This window comes from Eriocheir sinensis, unplaced genomic scaffold, assembly GCF_024679095.1.
Source record: "Eriocheir sinensis breed Jianghai 21 unplaced genomic scaffold, ASM2467909v1 Scaffold19, whole genome shotgun sequence".
NCBI classification, from domain to species: Eukaryota; Metazoa; Arthropoda; class Malacostraca; order Decapoda; family Varunidae; genus Eriocheir; species Eriocheir sinensis.
In genome coordinates this window covers 441,494-464,475 of record NW_026111294.1, presented here as the reverse complement: position 1 = coordinate 464,475, position 22,982 = coordinate 441,494, and the positions used below count along the sequence as shown (strand labels likewise).

At 40.6% G+C, this 22,982-nt stretch overlaps 1 long non-coding RNA gene across 2 annotated transcripts in view; it reads right to left on the bottom strand.

Moving 5' to 3' along the window:
- Nucleotides 1-22,605, bottom strand: part of LOC126990691 (uncharacterized) — an 88,124-nt gene extending 65,519 nt beyond the window's left edge. The window contains exons 1-4 of one of the 2 annotated variants that reach the window (XR_007744651.1): nt 22,373-22,605; nt 20,910-21,092; nt 19,773-19,832; nt 18,056-18,811 (exon numbers count right to left, since the gene is read on the bottom strand). This is a non-coding gene — a long non-coding RNA (uncharacterized LOC126990691). Of the gene's footprint in view, nt 1-18,055; nt 18,812-19,772; nt 19,833-20,909; nt 21,093-22,372 lie in introns of those variants that run through there. The other variant, XR_007744652.1, reaches the window with a different exon arrangement.
- Between the last annotated feature and the right edge of the window lie 377 nt (nt 22,606-22,982).

Here is a 22,982-nt window from a genome sequence, read left to right as displayed (position 1 = left end):
ATGATTTTGATTTTTTTTTATTAAAGCCCTTTCTTTCAATTGCTTTTTTTTTGTCCTATTTTCTACGGATTTTATCTTTCAATTCTTTCTTTTATTTTCCTGTTATCTTATTTTTTCTTTTCATTTTCAATTATTTTCACATTGTGCTTTTGCTATTTGTTGTTTTTTTTCATATTGTTTTCCCTACTAACCATTTTTCTTCTCCTGTGTCACCTCCAATTCTTCATGTTACACCCCTTCTTCCTCTTTTACCTCCTCCTCTTCCTCATTCTTCCCCTCCACCATTTCATCCTCTTCCTCCTCTGCACGCTCTTAGAGAAAATGTTTTCATCTGTTCCGTGGGTCACTGTTGTCCTGACGAACTTAGGATATTACTCAAGCAGGCAACCTCATTATAAACAAAAGAAGACACTCTATTGCCTGCCTTTCTATGTTGCGAAGTTTCCATGTTTCTTCATCTTTTTCTTCCTACACCTCCTCCTCCTCCTCCTCCTCCTCCTGCTATTACCACTCAACTTCCTTTCACGAGGTCGTTCAGGAGAGATAATTTGTCGCACTTCCCCGTTTTATTTTATACCATTCTTTTGTCTCTCTCTCTCTCTCTCTCTCTTATTTAAACATACATATATATTTACAAAGACCCAAAGGTGCACTGCCGTGTGCTGCCTATTCAAAGGGCATAGTCTCTATGAGAGGAAAAATATCTAAAGATAAAAACATACATTATATACATATATATCCACACTGCACTGTCATATATATATATATATATATATATATATATATATATATATATATATATATATATATATATATATATATATATATATATATATATATATATATATATATATATATATATACACACTGCACTGTCATGAAGCTTGGGAAGTACTGTTTATTTAAATTAAAGCTGATAAGATGATTTAAAGTATATGAATAAAGTATACCATTTAAGAGGTTGTCTCTCTGAAGGATAATTACAATAAAAAAATAGGTAGAAAAGGGTTGAATTATGGCCGCTGCGCGAAACAAAGAAGGAAAATTAAAAACTAGTCCTAAAATACCCCTGATAAAAAATATGCCTGGAGGAATATTATGCTGATGAGCGGAAACTGTCTCCTGAAAACAGGCGACGACCACGACACACAGACAGATGCCAGGCAGACATGTGTGTGTGTGTGTGAGTGAGAGAGAGAGAGAGAGAGAGAGAGAGAGAGAGAGAGAGAGAGATGAAATTAAAGAAAAAGAGAGTGGAGGAGTTGAAATAGAATCAAACAACAGGGAGAGGATCAAAATGAAAAAAAATAGAGAATACAGTGTCAGCCATAACATTCTACTTAGAAAATGTAACAAATTAGGAATCGATATATTATGGTTTAAAGATTATTTGTGTAACAGGACTCAGTCTGCGAATTGGAGGAAATTTGTCCTCTACACTAGAAGTATCTTTTGGAGTCCCACAAGGATCTATTCTCGGCCCTTTGCTATTTAACGTTTACGTAAATGACCTGTCATAAGAAATTAAAGAATGTTTTATTATACAATATGCTGACGACACACAATTCATTCATACTGGAAATACTGAAAATCTACCTGAATTAATTCTTAGTACAGAATAGACGTTAGAAAAAAATTAAAATTATTTTAACAGGAACGGTCTCTTGCTGAACTCCAAAAAGACTCAATGAATATTTCTAGGCACAAGAGCTCTGATATCACGAATATCGGATAACACCACAATTAAAGTAGGGGGTGCCTTAGTTAAACCTTGCCAAAATGTCAAAAACTTGGGGCTACATTTCGACAGTAACATGTTGTTTGATATGCACGTGACAGAAATTGGTAAAAAAGTATCTGGCATGCTTATGTACATCAATCGTTTTCAAGACTTGCTCAGCAGAGAAGCCAGGCTAATAGTGGTTCAGACACTTGCTTTAAGTCACCTTAACTATGGGATAACTGTTTGGGGCACCACAAATATCACACAGCTGAATAGGGTTCAGAAGCTACAGAATTTTGCTGCAAAAGTGGTTACTGAGGGAGCCAAGTTTGATCATGTTAGCCCACTCTTAAAGGAACTTCAATTGCCAAATATTGAGCAGAAGTGCATTTTTGAACAGTGCATCATAGTATTCAAAGCACTAAAGAATCATTTTCCTGAATGGCTATTCTCCTCTCCACAAGTAGGACAAATAGTTGACACAAACACAAGACAACAAAATCTCCTCTATGTACCAAAAACACATACTGACATCGGGTCCCGATCTATCACAGTCAGAGGGCCAAAACTATGGAATAACCTACCCACAAAAGTAGAGAATTGTCTCAGTTTGCATACCTTTAATTAAGGTCAATCTGAAGAAACACCTCTCTCAAGATAGCACAGGAAACTAATTATACTGATTACTCTTATTACATTTTATCATATAATGTTTTGCATGATGTCCTAGATATTAATTAGTCCACACTTTATTTTTAGCAGCAATTATATTCTAGTTATATTTTAAGGATTATCTGTAAATATGATCGTACTTCATATACCGTGTTCAATAGTTTTAAGCCAGTAAAGAATAACCATTGTATAAATGGAAATAAAGTTTATGATTCGGATTCGGATTCGGATATTCTCTCTCTCTCTCTCTCTCTCTCTCTCTCTCTCTCTCTCTCTCTCTCTCTCTCTCTCTCTCTCTCTCACACCGAATAGCACGCCCTAGGAAGACACAAATGCTCTCTCACGAAGATTTGCTGCCCAGAACACACGAGGGAATTCGAAAGACAGAATGAGGAGTAGGAGGAGGAAAAGCAATACCAAGGTAGCGAGGTAGAGTAAGAAGAGAAGGAAGACTTGAAATGAGGTTAGGAAATGAGAAGGAAGAGGAGGAAGACTAGAAGAAGAAGAAGAAGAAAAAAAAAAGAGGAAAAAAAGAAAACAAAAGGAAGAAGAGGAGCAGGTCAAGAAAAAGTGAACTAGCAGGAGAAAAGAGAAGAAAAAATGGAAACATGGATGTTGATGATGATGAGGAGGAGGAGGAGGTGGAGGAAGTAAAGTGAAAGAAAAATGGAAATAATGCAAAACCAGAAGAAGTGGAAAGAAAAGAACAAAAACGACGAGCCCGAGGCGTCGTATTGAAAGTAAGAGGTGGAGGAGGAGGAGGATGTGGGGGCGATGATGTCGAGGTGCTGTAAGAGAAGGAAGTGGAAGAGGATAATGAGGAGGAAGAAGATTATGGTTACAGAGGAATGTTAAACCGGGAAGCAAAAGAGGAGGAGAAGGAGAGGAAGGAGGAGGATGAAGATTATGCTCTGTAGTAAGAAGAGGAGGAAGAGGAGATGCCTGACGAAAGGGTGTGATGAAAGGAAAGGAGAAAGGGTAATAAGAGGAGAAGAGAGGAGGAAGGAGAAGAGGAGGAAGAGGAAGAGGAGGTGTGCGTAGGTGAGATAGAGGTTTTTGGAAGAGGTAAAGAAAAAGGAAAACATGGATACTCAAAGATAAAAAGAAAAGGAAAAAGAGGAAGAAGAAAAAGAAGAAAAGGAAAAAAATGAGTAAAAGATAACAACAAAAGATAAATATTTGGAAGTGTAAAGAAAAAGTGTGAGAATTAAAGAGACGAAGAGGAGGATGAAAGATACAAAGGCGTGAGATAAGAGAGAGTGAGAAGCAAGGAAGAATAGAGTCAAGGAGGAGGAGAAGGAGAAGGAAGAGGAGGAGGAGGAGGAGGAGGAGGAGGAGGAAGAGGAGGAGGAGGAGGAAGAGGAGGAGGAGGAGCAGGAGGAGGAGGAGCCTGGAGTCAACACTGCTTTGAAACATTTGGCATAAACATTCTCTCTCTCTCTCTCTCTCTCTCTCTCTCTCTCTCTCTCTCTCTCTCTCTCTCTCTCTCTCTCTCATCTCCTCCTCCTCATAGCTTCTATACTGTCAGGTAACTCATGTTCCTTCCAAAAATATTCTTCTCACCTCCTCCTCCTCCTCCTCCTCCTCTTCTTCCTCCTCCTAGCTTCTATACTGTCAGGTAACTCATGTTCCTTCCAAAAATATTCTTCTCACCTCCTCCTCCTCTTCCTCTTCCTCATCTTCCTCTGCCTCATCTTTCTCTTCCTCCTTTTCCTCCTCCTCCCGTTCCTTCTCCTATCCTCACTTTTTTTCCGGCCCTCAACACAAATCCCCACTCTCCGTCGTGTTTAGTTTTGTTTCCCATTCAAACACTCGTCAACGCGTGTGGAGAATGAGATATAAAGAGACGGGAAGAAGAAAAGGAAAGGATGAGGTGAATTTTTAGTGGAGTGTAAAAAACCACTGGAAAAATAGGAGAGGATGAGGCGCAGATTCTGGTGATAGTTTTATGAGGACGGGAAGAAGAAAGGAAAGGATGAGGCGAAGTATTAGTTGGAAAATAGTGCTAAAAAGACGGGAAGAAGATACGGAGAGGATATGAGGCCAAATGTGTGTGAAGGGAAACCATGCCACCAAACGTTTAGAAGAGGCAAGAGATATTCATAGTGTGTGGGAAGGGAAATGATGTGATGATCCTGAAGAAAGAACTGGGAAGACGTGAAACGAGAAGAAACTGGAGAAATAAATGGAAAAAATATAAGAAGAGAAGAAATGGGAGAAAATATGGATGATCAGAAGAAATAAAATATCAAACGAAAAAAATGAGACAAGAGGAGATGATAGAACTGGGAAGATCTGAGAGATGGGAGAATATGAAGGACGAGAAGAAATGAAAACAAGAAAAAGTGAACGAAAGAAATGAGGAAAATTAAAGACTAGAATGAATGACAGGCTACGACAAACAGGAGAAGAAATTGAGAGGAAATTAAGATTAAAGACAGAAAAGAGATATGTGGCGAAGAATTGAATAAAAGTAATGCAAAGATATTATTAAAGAAAAGAGGAAATGAGAGAAGAAATGAAAGAAAGTAGAATTGAAAGACAAAAACTCCCACTCTTAATCCATTCATTCCTTCGCCAACTCCTCCTTCCTCTCTCTTTCCTCCTCCTCTCTCTTTCCTCCATTCTTTCCATTTCATCAAATCATATTAGGCGTGGCCGGCGGGATTAGCGATGTGCCTCATTATCGCCGCCACCCTCTCTCCCTCATATTGTAAACTATTAACTGATTCTAAATGAGTTATAACTACTGTTTACATTTGATTATATGATGCAATCATGTAATTCTATGAAGGATTCGTCTTTTGAGGGCAAAACAACGAGTTTGCACACATTCCTATACGTTGTGGCATCGTGGCTGGCGCGACGATGTCACGGTGACGAGGACACCACGCCGGTCAGGCCAAGGAACCCAGACACAGAATTATCTCATGGGTGGTGCAGGGATTACGTCAAAACATGATAATTTACGAGTGCAAAAATGAGTGAGGGGGGGAAGGAGTGAGGGAGAGTGAGTGATGAGGAGTTAGGGAGGGAGAGCAAGTGCTAAAGGGAGAAATGGCAGCACAGTTGTTTGACACAGTCACGCCTAAAGTGACTTGATACAAGGAAAGACTACAGGACTGATACACGCAGAACTACATGGACAAGACACTCTGCGCCGAGGGAAAGTAATCAGCTGGGTGGGGCGTTACGATGTCACGTGTTACTCCGCGTCGGGGTCTCAGACTCTCAGCAAGGGCAGACTCCCTCCCTCCTGTGTGCGATGTTGTGTCAAGGGTTACACGACGGCGGGGGGGGGGGGGGGGCTGAGCGTGGCGCCAGGCGGGGACGTGAAGCACTGAGGGCGAGGGTGGGGCCAAGGTAAAGGGAGGCAAGCCAGGTATTCTCACGTGGGGGGGCGCAGGACCAAAATTGGTGTGGACTGCGCAGACAAACCGTGGCGTCACAATCTAGACGTGGAAAAGTTATGATTGTTGCGGGGACTTCAGGCTTGACCCAGCCACCGGCTAGAGGATGTCTGTCTGAGCGGTCCGCTTTCTGTGATATGGGAAACTCTTATTTAGTATGCCTTCGTGCTGCATTGTTCGTGGGTGCAGATCCCTGCATCCTAAAGGGACCACACTGCTTTTTTCAGTCTCCCAAAAGATGAAGTTACAAATAATACACTTTTTGGCTTAGTTCTTTATCAGATCCTAAGCTAATTCAACAGTTTAGTATTGTGTATAATTTCATTAGGCATATATTGTACATAGATAAATCATAAGGCTGTACCCTCATTACATACGTAGCACAACGGAAGCTGCCAAGCTGTAGAGGGGAGGAGTTCATTGAGCTTAGCTGCACTGGGCACCATGGTCTATACCCAAGACTTATTACCGGTGAACAAATACTTTAAAGAGGAATGGGAACCCAGGATTATATGTGAATGCACATGCCCTATAGTCATTCTTATTATTATATGAGTGAATTGTCCTAACACACCAGGGAATATTAATGCAGAGGGCACTAAAACAGTACTGAAAATGCATTCCAGGATCAGAACCTACTTAGACATGCAACGGACTACATTACATCAGGATACCTTTAAATTCTCTCTCTCTCTCTCTCTCTCTCTCTCTCTCTCTCTCTCTCTCTCTCTCTCTCTCTCTCTCTCTCTCTCTCTCTCTCCATCTCTCGTTCTTGTCAAGGCAGTGACGTCACTTAGAATGCGCAGAGAGAGGTGGGGTGGGGGGGATCGAGACTACCTGTTTTCTTCTACCAATGGTGGGGCAGCAGGCGTGGCGGGACAGCAGGACGCCGAGGGTGGGATGAGTGTGGAGTGTTTGTTAGGGTTGTGTGGGGTGAGGGGGAGGTGGTGGAGTGAAGAAAGGTAGGGGAAGGAAGAAGGGGTGCGAGTGGTAGGTAAGGAGCAGGTGATGAGGGGGGGAAGGGGGGGGAGGGGTAAAGGGGTGCGAGTGGTAGGTAAGGAGCAGGTGATGAGGGGGGGAAGGGGGGGGAGGGGTAAAGGGGTGCGAGTGGTAGGTAAGGAGCAGGTGATGAGGGGGGGAAGGGGGGGGAGGGGTAAAGGGGATACGAGTGGTAGGTAAGGATGATGATGATGAGAGGTTAAGAGTGAAGAGTATAATTATATGGCATGATTATTGCTGCGGTTATTGTTTTTTGTTATTTTTGTTAGGTATGTTACCGTAGTAATGGTAGTGGTAATAGTAGCTGCTCTTTTTATTTGTGTTCATTTTGTTTTCGTTCCATGTCTTTAGAGTAATGAAATGGAGGCGGCTAAGAAAATGAAGGAAAAGGGGAGGAAAGTGAGTGGACGGGAAATGAGGAGTGGGGAGGGAGGGGGAGAGGGTGGAATAAAGTGCTCGTTATCTTGTTACTGTTGTTGTTGTTGATTTTACTGTATGTTATTTTATTTAGCTTATCAAGGTATCAAGGAAGAGGAGAAAGATGGGGGTGGGAGGAGGAGAGAGGGGGGTATGGAAAGGGCCCATTATGGTTCATCTTAATTATTAAAACTGCCACTGCTGCTGCTTTACACACACACACACACACACACACACACCCTACTGGCACAGCGTGTTGCCAGGTCAGCCACAGGCGGATCCTAACACACTGGGTACTACTGATCCTGTTTGAAGCTCCGAAAAGTTCTGACTTCCTTGTTGGTTCATGTGCCCCGAAGCCTCGCCTCTGTGTTCGAATCTGGTTCATAGGGAGTTGGATTCAATCACTGCCTCTCGTCTGCTTTCGCGGCTCACTGAAGTTGTTGTTTTTTAATTAAGCGTAACGAGTAAAATGATTATAATGGTAAAATGTAGGAATGAAATTGTTAGTATTGTAAGAGATTAATCAGGTACAGATTGAGGAGTGCGGACACCATGAGCCGCCTGTCCAGCAGCCCCCAGACACCTGAGACGCCGGGGAGAAAGTGAAAGTGACGTGAGAGAAGGAGAAAGAGCACGAAAAACATCGATTATAGGAACAGAGGGACAGAGGTAGTGTAATGTAAATAGTAGTAGACAGTATAGTGATAGTAGATAGTAGTGACCTCAATGATTTTATTATTACAGTACCGTACTGTTATTAGCAGTGTTTAGCGGGCTTTTTTGTTTTCGTTTATTTTTGCATTTGAGTTGCTTCTTTTAACGCAAAAACTTACAACTATTGTTACTGTTTCGTTCATGATGCTGTTACCACGTGTTGCATTATGTTTACTCTCGTTACTATAATTGTGCTTGTTATTGCACCTTACACGTATTAGCTTTATTAGCCTGCTGCTGTGAATGTGGCAGAATGAAATATTATACTTAAGCGTTTCTTTGTACTGAACCGACTAGCTAATATTTATTTTATTGTTTATGTAATGTTTAGAGATTGAAAGAAAGGTGTGACAAGAGATGAGAAGAGGAAGAGAAACAGTATGACGAAGAGGTGAAGCAGGGGGAAGAGGAGAGAGAGGAGGAGGATTAGGAGGAGGAAGGGAGAATAAACTATATAGACATAGTAGGTCGCTAAAATGGCACCGTAGAGAGAGAGAGAGAGAGAGAGAGAGAGAGAGAGAGAGAGAGAGAGAGAGAGAGAGAGAGAGAGAGAGAGAGAGAGAGAGAGAGAGAGAGAGAGAGAGAGAACCGTCGCCCACAGGAGGTATTTGTATCATTGCCACGCCCACCGCCTCAGGTTACAAGCTTTTGCCTGGAGGAGGAGGAGGAAATGAGATTAAAAGGAGATATAACATAAATGGTCGTCTGGTATTTAAAATAAAGTAAAATAGGAGGAGGAGGAGGAGAATAATGAAGATTTAATGATGGCAGAAGATTAGGAAAAGAACGTACTGCGGAGAGAATGTCGTTGTTGTTATTTTTTATTTACAGTAAAGGAAGCAGCTCAAGGCCTGAAATAAATGAGAAAAAATGAAAATGAAAAAGAAAATATTGAAAAAGAAGGAAAATGGATTAAGATAAACATGAAACGAAGGAGTAACAACTAAAGAGGGATGAAGAAGATGAAGAAAAGTATTGACAAAAAGGGAGGAGGAGGAGGAGGAAATAAAAGAGGATCACAGTGAGAGGTTACTGTATGTAGAGATGAAAGGGAATTTTTTACAAGAAATACACAAAAAAGGTGGATAAGATAAGCAAATTTATTATAGAGCATAAATAACAACAGAATACAACATACGTGGAGATGGAATAGGAAAAGTAGAAGGAGTAGAAGGGTGGGGGTGTAGATAGATAGATAGATAGATATTGGTAAGAGTGCGTTTGCTGTTATGTGTTGGTATGGGCGGGTCTCTTCTGGGGTGAAGGAGACTCATTCGTATCAGCACACAGCACCAAGGAAGGGCGATTTCAGAACAACTCCACGACAGGAATATTACAGGTGAAAAACACCGAAAATAAGGAAATAAACTAAAAGAACATCAGAAATAGGATAATACAGGAGAGGAATTCCAGGAAACAGATAACATAGAAGCACAGATGAGAAAAGGGAAAAAAATAAAGCACAAACACAGGAAAATCCAGCATGAAGGCCTTTGGTGTGGTATATTGGTATGGGTGAGTCTTCCCTGGGGTGAAGGAGACCCCTGTAGCAAGATACGGCACCAGGTAGAGGCGATGTAGATACTCTACACAACACTGTCACACGACAAATAAAGAAAAATAACACCGGAGACAGGATAATACAGAAAAGGAATGCCAGAAAAAAAATCCGATACAAAACACAAAATTAGCAAAACGAACAACAAGGATTAAGGACTTTGGTGTTGTATGTTGGTACGGGCGAGGCTTCTCTGGGGTGAAGGAGACGCGTCTGTAACAGGATACGGCACCAAGAAAAGCCGATATACAGTAGAAACAACACCAAAAATATGAAAATGAAGAGAGAAAACCAGCACAATGAAAATACAGAAAAAAACACCAGAGAGAAACACAACATCTTAAAAAGGAAAAAGTCATCATCCACATTTTCGGCTCACAATGGGATGCTGACCCTGACTTAATTGTCGGGGTGGGCTGCTGACCCCAGCTTGAATGTTGGGGTGGGATGCTGACCCTGACTTAACTGTCGGGGTGGGATGCTGACCCTGACGTAAATGTCGGGGTGGGATATTGACCTTTAAAGGAAGGAAAATGAGTTGTTGCGATGTCGTAGTTTTACTAACAAAAGAATCGACTTTTTGAGAACGAAGAAAGGATAACGAGTTATTGCGACGTGTTTTTATCGACAAAGGAATCGACGTTTTGGAAACAAGGAAAGGAAAATAAGTTTTTGAGTTGGTTTAGTTTTATCGACAAAGGAATCAGAATTTTGGGAACAAAGAAAGGATAACGAGTTATTGCGACGTGTTTTTATCGACAAAGGAATCGACGTTTGGAAACAAAGAAAGGAAAATATGTTTTTGAGTTAGTTTAGTTTTATCGATAAAGGAATCAATATTTCGGGAACGAAGTAAGGATAACGAGCTATTATGAGATGTTTTTATCGACAAAGGAATCAACATTTTGGAAACAGAGAAAGGATAACGATTTATTATGACATGTTTTATCGACAAAGGAATCAACATTTTGGAAACAAAGAAAATATAACGAGTTATTGTGACGTGTTTTTTTCGACACAGGAATCAACATTTTGGGAGCAAAGAAAATATAACGAGTTATTATGACGTGTTTTTATCGACACAGGAATCAACATTTTCGGAACGAAGAAAGGATAACGAGTTATTGTGACGTGTTTTTTATCGACACAGGAATCAACATTTTGGAAAGAAAGAAAATAGCTTCATAAGACTGATAGAAATAATCAGTGTAAACAAACAAGGAGTAATGCAAAAAAAAATCATTTATATAAAAAATAAAAATTGATTTGAATAAAAAAAAAAAAAAACTATTTAAATCAAATAAATCGATTTATTTTTCAAAAAAATCATGATTTTTTCCAACCCTGCCTGCGCGGCGTTGAGTTGTGAAACTGTAACTCGTGACCTGTGAAGAGTTTTGTGAGAGATGGAAGTTTTTGATTTTAATGTTGATTTTATTTACTTTTTATATTATGATTTTTTAATTCCTATTTATCGCTTCGGCTCCTTACCTCTCTCATATTCATCTCCCTCCTTCTTCTCCTCCTCCTCCACTTCTTTCTTTTCCTCCTCCTCTTTCTCCTCTTCCTTCATCCTTATCAAGTTGGTTGCACATTTCCCTCACGTGTGTCTTCCTCCTTCTCCCGCTCCCTTTCCTCCTCCGACCTTTCACTTCCTCACCCTTCCTCCTCCCTTCCTCTTCCTCTCCCGCCGTACGCAGATGGACTAGCAATATTACTCGCTCCCAGACTTTGTGTTGAAATCTTTTTCGCGGATCTTTCTCTGCACAATGCTTCATCAGGCCAGCCTTTGACCCCCTCTCTCTCTCTCTCTCTCTCTCTCTCTCTCTCTCTCTCTCTCTCTCTCTCTCTCTCTCTCTCTCTACCCCCCTGCACTATTGTCACAAAAACTATATATAAGTTTCTTTGTTGTGTGAGTGTGTGTGTACAAAACTTTTTTTTTACAACAAAGGAGGCATCTCAAGGGCACAAAATAGAAAAATAATAAAAAAGCCCGCTACTCGCTGCTCCTAAAAAATAATTAAAAGAGGTGGCCGAAAGAAAGATCAATTTCGGGAGGAGAGGTGTCCTGATACCCTCCTCTTGAAAGAGTTCAAGTCGTAGGCAGGAGGAAATACAGATGAAGGAAGACTGTTCCAGAGTTTATCAGCGTGAGGGATGAAAGAGTGAAGATGCTGGTTAACTCTTGCATAAGGGGTTTGGACAGTATAGGGATGAGCATTGAGTAGAAAGTCGTGTGCAGCGGGGCCGCGGGAGGGGGGGGAGGCATGCAGTTAGCAAGTTCAGAAGACCAGTCAGCGTGGAAATATCGATAGAAGATAGAAAGAGAGGCAACATCGCGGCGGAATTTAACAGGTAGAAGGCTATCAGTATGAGGAGGAGAGCTAATGAGATGAAGAGCCTTAGACTCCACTCTGTCCTGAAGAGCTGTGTGAGTGGAGCCCCCCCACACGTGAGATGCATATTCCATACGAGGGCGGACAAGGTCCCTGTATATGGATAGCATCTGCGCGGGGGAGAAGAAGTGGCGGAGACGATACAGAACGCCCAACCTCGAGGAAGCGGATTTAGCAAGAGAGGAGATATGAAGTTTCCAGTTGAGATTTTGAGTTAAGGATAGACCGAGGATGTATAGTGTTGAAGAAGGTGACAGCTGGGTGTTGTCGAAGAATAGGGGATAGGTGTTTGGAAGATTGTGTCGAGTTGATAGGTGGAGAAATTGAGTTTTTGAGGCATTGAAGGACACAAGGATCCTTCTGCCCCAATCGGAAATGATAGCAAGATCTGAGGTTAAGCGTTCTGCAGCCTCCTGTCTGGAGTCGTGTACTTCCTGTTGTGATGGTCTTCTATTGAAAGAAGTTGAATAATGCAGAGTGGAGTCGTCGGCGTATAAGTGGACAGGACAGTTTGTTATGGAAAGAAGATCATTGATGAATAACAGGAAGAGAGTGGGTGATAGGACAGAGCCCTGTGGAACGCCACTGTTGATAGGTTTAGGGGAAGAGCAGTGACCGTCTACCACCGCAGAGATAGAACGGCCGGTAAGGAAACTGGAGATAAAATCCGAAAGAGGATAGAATCCGAAAGAGGGCAGTTTAGAAAGCAAAGACTGGTGCCAGACTCTATCGAAGGCTTTCGATAGGACTAGCGCAACAGAGAAAGTTTCACCGAAACGGCTAAGAGAGGATGACCAAGAGTCAGTTAAGAGAGAAAGAAGATCGCCAGTAGAACGCCCCTTGCGGAATCCACACTGGCGATCAGATAGAAGGTTAGAAGTGGAAAGTTGCTTTTGAATCTTCCGGTTAAGGATTGATTCAAAAGCTAAAGATAGACATGAAAGTAAAGCTATAGGGCTGTAGTCTGAGGGATTGGAACGGTCACCCTTCTTAGGCCCAGGCTGTACAAAGGCATACTTCCAGCAGGAAGGAAAGATAGATGTTGATAGGCAGAAAGAAAGAGACGAAAGAGTTTGACCAGGCAGGGTGTCAGCACAGAAGCACAGTTTTTAAGGACAATAAGAGGCACTCCATCAGGTCCATAAGCCTTCTGAGAGTTGAGGCCAGAGAGGGCATAGAAAACATCATTTGGACGTATCTTAATAACGGGCATAAAGGAGTCAGAGGGGGGATGAATAGGAGGAATATGCCCAGAATCGTCCAGGGTGGAGTTCTTACAGAAAGTCTGAGCGAAGAGTTCAGCCTTAGAGACAGATGAGACGGCAGTGCTGCCGTCAGGGTTACTGAGAGGAGGGAAAGAGGAAGAAGTGAAATTGGAGGAGATATTTTTGGCTAGATGCCAGAAGTCACGGGAAGAATTAGAAAAAGCAAGGTGTTGACATTTTCTATTTATAAAAGAAGTTTTGGTAAATCGGAGAATAGATTTGGCACGATTCCGGGCTGGAATGTAAAGGTCAAAGTTAGTGGGAGTTCGAAGGCTCTGGAACCTTTTGTGAGCTGCCTCACTATCTTTAATAGCACGAGAACAAGCGTGATTAAACCAAGGCTTCTTAGCATGAGGGGTAGAGAAAGTACGTGGAATGTATGCCTCCATTCCAGAGACAATCACCTCTGTGATGCGCAGAGTACACACAGAGGGGTCTCTATCCTGGAAGCAGTAATCATTCCACGGGAAATCGGAAAAGTACATCCTCAGGTCGTCCCTCCGAGCTGAAGCAAAATGCCAGAAGCAGCGCCTCTTCGGCGGGTCCAGAGGATGTACAGGAGCGATAGGACAGGATACAAAAATAAGGTTATGATCGGAGGAGCCCAACGTAGAGAACAGTTTGACAGAGTAAGCAGAAGGATTAGAGGTAAGGAAGAGGTCTAGAATGTTGGTCCGGTCTCCAAGACGGTCGGGAATACGAATAAGGTGCTGAACCAACTGCTCCAGGTCGTTGAGGAGAGCAAAGTTGTAGGCTTGCTCACCAGGATGGTCAGTGAAGGAGGACGAAAGCCAAAGCTGGTGAGAACATTGAAATCTCCCAAGATGGAGATTTCAGCAAAGGAGAGTGAGTCAAGATGTGCTCCACTTTAGAGTTCAAATAGTCAATGAATTTTACATAGTTAGTAGAGTTAGGTGAGAGATAAACAGCACATATGTATTTAGTAATAGGATGACAATGAAGTCTTAGCCAGATGGTGGAAAATTCAGAAGAGTCAAGATCGTGGGCACGAGAGCAAGTGATGTAGTTGCGCACGTAGGCGCAACATCCAGCTTTGGATTGAAATTTAGGATAGAGATAGTAGGAGGGAACAGAGTAGAGGTTGCTGTCAGTAGCCTCAGAACCTGTGTTTCGGTGAGGAAGAGAAGGTGGGGTTTAAGGGAGGAGAGATGGTGTTCCACAGAATGAAAATTAGAGCGAAGACCGCGAATGTTGCAGAAATTGATAAGGAGGAGGTTCGAGGAGTTATCAGGACACCTCCCAAGTCGACAGCCAGAAGGGGAGTCCTCCCTGGGGGAATTTATGTCCCCCCCCCCCCCCAGGCGGGGACTCCGAGGCGGTGTTTTCGTTTCGTTTTTACATACCGTAAATTCTTTATGGGGCATCTCTCTCCGTGGTGTGTGTGTGTGTGTGTGTGTGTGTGTGTGTGTGTGTGTGTGTGGCCTGCACTGAGTAATGAACGGAGGCACAACGCGTCCAGCCCCTCAATAAAACACAAGCGGCCGGAGCCTAGTAATTAGCTTTGTGTGTCATCAGTCTGTTAGGTTGTTGTGGGGCTTAAGGTTTTATCTATTAAACCATTACCTTCATTTTTTTCTTTTTTATTTGTTTACTAATTGTTTCTAGTTTAACGCTCTCTTGTCGTTTTTTATTTACTGTTTTCAGTTTCTGATCGTTTTTTTCATCTGTTTTTACCCATTTTACTATGTTTTGTAATTGTTTAGCTGTCTTGACAATTTTCGAGCCGTCAAGCAGTCGTTATTACTCTTACATATCCTCATTTATTTACCTAAATATATATATATATATATATATATATATATATATATATATATATATATATATATATATATATATATATATATATATATATATATATATATATATATATATATATATATATATATATATATATATATATATATATATATATATATATATATATATATATATATATATATATATAACTCCATCTTTATATATTATTATCTTATTCAATTCCTGTTCTTAGAAATTAGTTCACAATTATTCGTCTGTCAATTCATTTGATGTTGTATGAACTTACTCCGACGATGGTTAAAGCTCCCCATGGAAATACTAACACTACCCGTTTTCTCCGACACTTTATTCGCATTCCCTTACAACTGTTTCTAAAGGTCATAAAGGATATGATTCGGGTTGTCATGTGAGTTATTTCACATTCATGGTGCAGAAGCCTTGTCAGACTTTCACTATGGTCATAAAATTACCCATGGAAATACTTACACAACCCCTACAAAAGCCTTACCAGATGTTTGAGAACACGGGCACCTCCTCTCTGCGTTCCTAATTTGACTGTCTCACACACTTCATTCATTATTATTTTACAACAATGTACAAAGGCCACAAAGGAGACAAGTCGGGTTTTCATAAGTTATCTTCACATTCTTGGTGCAGAAGCCTTGCCATACCACCCCCAGGCTCTACCAAACGTGGGTGTGCAAGCCCCGAAATGTTTGAAGATATGTAAGGCAAGGCAAGTATAGAGAAGAAATCGTCATACAGGCGGGAGGAAATCACTCGTTGGCAACTCCTACAGCCTTCATGCTCGGCCCCGCCACGTCCTCGTTGTCTGCCCAAACCGACGACTTCACACACCTCACTCCCACCCTGTTTCCTGACCTCAACATTCATTTTTACTAAAAACTGAGACCACCATCATCTTCCTGAGAAAATTCTACATCGCACTAGTATAGACTTGTAATAATATTGTAAAATTACACACACGAAAATCAGAGTTAAATGAAGTAGGGAATAAATATTTTCTTGCACTCATTTCCCTTCAACTCCTTAGTACTCAGCTGGTTTTCGTCGCAACACTTTTTTAAGTACAGATCCTAAATCTGCATGCTTTTCTGCTTCTGATGGTGTAGCGTACGTCCCGGGGTAAAAATATACATAGGCTCAAAATCGCCACCGATCATAAGCCGCGCCGTGACGGCGTTCGTGCGCATCGGCTTTTGTTTACTCAAGTCAGACTCGCCGCTCACCTCAAGCCAAAGAGACTATATACGAAGAGATAGTGGTATGTAGTAATTCCTCGGGCGTGCGGAAGTAGCGCCATCTATTGCAGCCCACCAAAATCGTCACTTTTCAGGGGTCGCTTTACTATTTTGAAGTACCTGCCACAGCACCCTATCCGGCCTTTGTTTTTTTCATTATTGTAAAATGATTTTACTAATGGGGAAAAGAAAAATATATTTGTTCTTATGTTTTATTAGGTATTATCTACACTATATCAATTTGTTATTTTAGGAAAAATATGGTGTAGAAAGCATTTATATATATATATATATATATATATATATATATATATATATATATATATATATATATATATATATATATATATATATATATATATATATATATATATATATATATGTGTGTGTGTGTGTGTGTGTGTGTGTGTGTGTGCAGCAAACATATCCAGTGCTTTAAATGCAAGCAAAGCATACAACATTCTATGCATGCTAAATTTCTATAATGCCTTTGCAACTGTGGTAACCCGGATGTCACACTGGTCCTGTGTCCCAGGGTAATGGGTTCCCTAACACCACAGGCTCAAGGGCCAATGTTACGGAGATGAGCACCGAGGCCACGCGCTGCTACTGCGTATGCCCCCAACCGTACCTTTACCTTGTGCAACATGCTCTTAGCTGAGTAAAAATATCATACAAACTGTACAAGTGCCAAATAATGGCAAGCTTTGCATACTGCTTGACAGGGCAGAGAACAAAAGCTTCTAAGGTCTAAGCATTACAATTGAAATAAACAATGGGAGACACTCAAAGCCTGTTAACTGAACATGACCCGATTTATAACAGGCAAAACCAACAACGGTGCGTTATATACAATAAAAACTGTATAAAAATGTTGCAAGGCACATCAATATAAGAGTAAGGCATCATAAAACATGCTGAAATACATGATGGAGGACATCAAGAAGGTAACACATGAGTTGTCTTAAATGGAATGCAATAACTTGGTGGTCCTGGGAGACAGCCGAGCCGGGAGGTGAAAATGGGATGTAGGACACGGTATGATCTCACAAGCTCTGACCTCGGTGTCAGGGTCATGAAGATATTAAGCTCAGTAGGCACAACTATGCAGCAGAGGCACATATGATAAAAGCAAATGAGACAAAATAAGGCAACTCATAGTGTAAGAAAATAGCAGGAAAGTTATGCTGCAGTATGTGACACACCAAATTACAGGACAGAGAGTGATATGTATTTCATAGGCTACATCAGTAAACATGTAGCATTTATTGCAGGAAGCACACATTAAAGTTGGATGTAATAAAATATGTTTTTTGCACACATTAAAGTTGGATGTAATAAAATCATTTAATATGAAACTCCTTGAACTGGCCAACCAAACAAACCACTCTCTGTCCACCCCACCCCCCTCAAAAAAGCATTAATTTTCACAAGGTTTATGAGTCATTAGTCAAGAATATCAACTGCCATTACATTTTGTCAAAAAATATCATACCTATGTGATTATGTATATCATATAAAGCAGAAAAAAACATTGCATGCTGTAATACAAACAAGATTACTCCTGGAAGCCACATTAATTAATGATGCCAGACATATGATGATAGACACTTAGTGTGATGAAATTACAAGCTGTATTTCACATCATGAAACCAAGCCAAGTGTCACTGCAGCACATATTAGGTAAGGCAGACACCAAAAGCTTGTTACCTGAACAAGATTAAATATAACAGGCAAAATCCACAATAAAGTATTGCATACTGTTGGGTAGGGAAGAGAACAAATGCTTCCAAGCATTACACCTGAAAAATATGTCATGGCAGATATTCAAAGCTTGTGAGCTGAACAAGATCTGATTTATAACAGGCAAAACCAACAATGGTGCATTACATGCGATATCTGGCAGGGGATTCCTTGCATTACAACTGGAAAGTGGCAGACACCTAAAGCTTGTTAACTGAACAAGATCTGATTTATAACAGGCAAAACCAACAATGGTACATTACATGTGATATCTGGCAGGGGAGATAAATGATTCCTTGCATTACAACTGGAAAGTGGCAGACACCCAAAGCTTGTTAATTGAACAAGATCTGATTTCTAACAGGCAAGACCAACAATGGTGCATTACTTGCAATATTTGGCAAAGTATATGGAAAAAATTTATTGCCGTAACAAGAGTAATACTAAATAATGGCAAATCCCACGAAGTATCTAATCTTTTGACAAAGCCTGTGCTCTTTGCTGCAGGGCTGTCAGAGTCTGTTTGCTCCAGCCAACATTTACTGAAATACCCCTGAGTCATGAGTGAAGTGTTGAAACTGAAGGCAAGTGAAATACTGTGCTTAGAAATCTATTAGCATTTGGACTTTGATAGTATAAGGCCAGAGCAAACCTCCTCTCTTGTAACCCACATCTCCTACTAGGCTTAGATCTTGGCATCTTGCAGCATGTTGAACCTGACCTTAGAAAAAATCCACCTCTATTGGATCTAAAAAATTGCTGGCTCTGGGCAAAAACTGCCCAGGAGTTGTAACAGCCTGGGCTTTGAGCTGCCTTGCCTCCCGGTGCAGACGGCAGACTGTTGTGTGCAGCAATTTTCACTTTTCATGTCTGAAAATACATGCAAAAATATTTAATCACAATTAATCACAATTCTAAATAATAAAATATGTGCATGTGATTGCATTATTTTCAGTGCTATAAGGACAGTGAATCTAAGCATTGACATTATGTCTGCACGCCAGCATCGATGGAAGGCTTCACTTAGATTGCCTGACAAGAGTAATATTTTCAGGAGATGGGGGAGAGGATACAACTGGAGACTCTTGACAGATATAATGTCAAGATCTACAAGCACCCATTTTCCATATATATCTTTGATGTTCAGTCCATACTAAAACATTTATCAATGTGTTGCCACACTAAAAATCTAAAAATTCCCTGTTTCTGCAATGTTAGTCATACCTAAGCCCTGCTAAACCATCCAAGTGAAATGAGTTCCGGGGGGCAGCATGAGCCAATACTAAATGGCGCCACTATAAAAAAAAATTGCCTGCGTCATGATGGGCCTGGGCCAACCGCCAGGTCCCTGAAGAAAACCTACCGGCGCTATAGGCGGGTGGGAAAAAAAAAAAAAAAAAAAAAAAGGATCACATCAGAAGAATGGACAAAGGTTTGTTAGTTTAAAATGGAACAGGATAAACAAGAAACAGGCAGGTATCTGTGGACACTACTGTTACTATCAATTGCCAGCCTATGGCAAAATTTGAACCTATGCTATCAAAAACATAAGACCCATATGCTGATAACTCGACTAATCGTAATGGTACTACAGCCATAGAAACATAATAGAGTTTAAATATATCATTCAAAATGTCAACCTTTTTACATACCTTTTTTTTTAGATATGTAGCCTACTGGTGTAACAGTTAAATATTGAACTCAATTTGTATGCAGAGATGTGAGGTATGTTATTAAGCTGTAATGTTTCCAACACATTAGTTGTGATTAAAGCAACACAGAATAGTAACTAAAGAGGATAAATTATCACTGAGAACAAGAGGTTCCTTACTATATTGTGGTGAGCTTGATGGCCGAGTCGAGTTTCCTCCAGCCCCATCAAATTCAAATCCTGTTGAGAGGCAATTTTTTAATCAAAGTGAAAATGGATGCAAATGGTCACTAAAACTAGTTATTATACTTGGTGTCACAAAGTCGGGCAAAGAATTTAGGGAAGGACTCCCGGACTTGGCGTCACTGATGAGGTAAATGATCTCGTGCACTCATTGGGCTATAATATATACATTGTTATAATGTGTATTATTGTCTTGTTACTATATATTACCTACTGATAATGGAAATACATGTCAGGATTAATCATCAAATACAAGGAAAAAAGAATCATGTATGGAAATTGTGAACTTTTAAGTTCATGTAACAAACAAAGTTTATTATACACAAAAAGGTTGGATACTTCAGATGTAAAAGATTTTTGGATATAACATCACCCCCTTCCTCCATATTGGTTCTTTAAAGCAAGGGTTGACTACAGCTGATTATTATTTGCGGCAGGTTACACGACACTTTTTTTAGTGCAAACCATTTGGAAATCAATGATCATTATAAGGAATACTTCTCATGAGTAGCTACTAAAACTTGACAACCTAGAAGGATGCACCATCAGACTGTAAAGGATAGATAAAAAAATTATATTATAAGACATAGCTACATTGGTGGATCCAAAGGGGGGCCCAGGCCCCCCAATGTTCCTGAGTGATACAGGAAAACTAGCTCAAAAGCGCGCTGCGGCTAAAACAATGCTTTGGCACAAAGTCCAGGCCGTTATACCCATTGATTTAGGTCACCACCAGTTTTTCAAGACCAGGACTGCCGAGAATGGCTAATCGGTAATGCTAATGCTCCTTCCACCCGCAAAAAGTCTGACGTCCTCCCAAAAACTAATTTCCTGGATCTGCACCCAAAGACATACCGTAACATGGTTCAGTGATCATGGACAAAAAAAAATGTTAAGACAATCAATATCCAATCATTTCAGGATACATAAATCAACATCCATATGAAGGAATTCTACAACTTAAAAGTGATGTTGAGCAGGGCATGTGTTAAGTGACTTGCACAGTCTATTTTGTGAAGTCATAATTAGATTAATAACACAACAATCAACAAACACTAGAGGAAGTATTCATACCAAAATCAGTACATGGAGCTGGTGCACTGCAATGGGGAGCACATTCCTGCAGCTCACCAAGAGGGTTGGATGCTGCCATGTACTTCAGGGGGGGTGGCTAAATGTCTTCACCCTTGGCCTCTTTCTTGGCCTCTCCCCCTTCAGCTGCCACATTCTCTTGGATGATATCGGACGTGTTCGGATCTGTTGGGATGTGGTTGTGTTAGATGTGGAATAACATACGACAGTGGAACATGGAAGGAAAGAGTATGTCCACACGGTAAAATACAGAGAAGAGGATTACACTGCATTAGTTGAGTGATTACAAGATGTAAATTGAAATTCTTTGGATACTGAAAGGATGTACGGGGACAACTGGGTGAGAAGGGAGAGAGATGCAGATTTTTGTTATATAGCTAGATACACCAATAAAGACTTAGGACATACACATTCAGAAAGACCACAATTTTGGCTGCTAGACAGAAAAACACTAGATGTCAAAGTGCCAGGACATTGAAGGAAGTAATAATAAGAAAAGCAATAATAATTAATGAGTATAAATATATTTCTGATATTTTTGTTTATCTTAATGCTAGTATTGGAATTTTCAAACACTAAGAATATAATAAATAAATATTGATAAATTAATTAAAATAAATACATTAATTGTACTAATACTACCACTAACAATATTAACAGCACTGCATCTAATAGACTGAGCAATAAACTGAGTCTGATTTGTAACCATAATTAAACTGTCTCTGTCTGAGTGTTAGGTGAAGCTTGTTCCATGCACAATGATAGGAATGGCATAGATGCATGCAGGTTGCTGAGATACTTACAGTCACCAGCCACTTGTAGATATGGCACCAAAATGTGTTGGAAGCATTGGCCAACTTCCATTTATTTAACTATTATTTTCTTTAAACAAAGGAGACAGCTCAAGAGCAACAAAGCGTACTAGAAAAAAAAGCCCCACTACTCGCCACTCCCAAACAGACAAAAGTAGAGTCTTGATACACTCTTCTTGAAGGTCAAATTATAGGCAGGAGGAAATGCGGACAATGGAAGGCTGTTCCAGAGTTTATCAATGTAAGGGATGAAAGGGTGGAGATGCTGGTTAACTTTTGCATAAGATGTTTGGCAAGATAGAACATGCAGTAATTGACTTAAATTAGAAAAGTATAGATTTAGGAGGGAAATGGGCAGGCATTGGTTTAGTAATAGGGTGGTGGGGGAATGGAATAGACTCAGCAATCACATAGTGAGTGCAGGGACGATAGCTTGTTTTAAGAGTAGACTGGATAGCTACATGGACGAGGCTGACAGGTGGTAATGGGGAGGAATCTGGAGCTGCCGTGTGTAGGCCATTCGGCCTCTTGCCGCGGGAGGAGGGGAGGCATGCATTTAGCAAGTTCAGAACAGCTGTCAGCGTGAAAATGATTAGAATTTCCACATTATCATTATTTATATATATCACTTACCCCGGCTGGCATCCTTCCGTAATAAATGTAGCTTCACACCAGGCTGTGTCCTCTTTATCACCACAAAGGGACATGATTTGAGGCTCCGGCTGGTAAACGTGGCGGCCGCGGCGGTGTTATGATTTTTGAACGAGGCAGCGTTGCAATCGGAGCAGAGAAAGATATTGCTGCGAATAGCGGTATAATAAACAGTATAAGTTAGACCGAGATAATTATATTCACCCACTCTTTCCCCCTACAACCCAATGATTCAATGTAAATCATTACTGATGGAAGTCAGCGTGCGTGCTAAAACAATGAGTTTGGAAGAAAAACATGATCATATATATTTTAAAGAACGGCAGTAGGGCTACAACCCTGGTTCATTCCAGTATGTATACAGAAAGGTTAAACACATAAAACACATCTAACCACTGGTAGCCTTCCACAAATGCAGAGAAAGTAATATAATTGCGGTATAATAATATAACAATAATAGCATTACTCATGACATGCAGTCAACCTAGTAAATATATATATAGTTCCTACTGTTCATTTTAATATTTATCTACCTCTATTTTTTTATTTAAAATGGTAAATAACCAGACTGAAGAAAAAAGTAGCAACATTT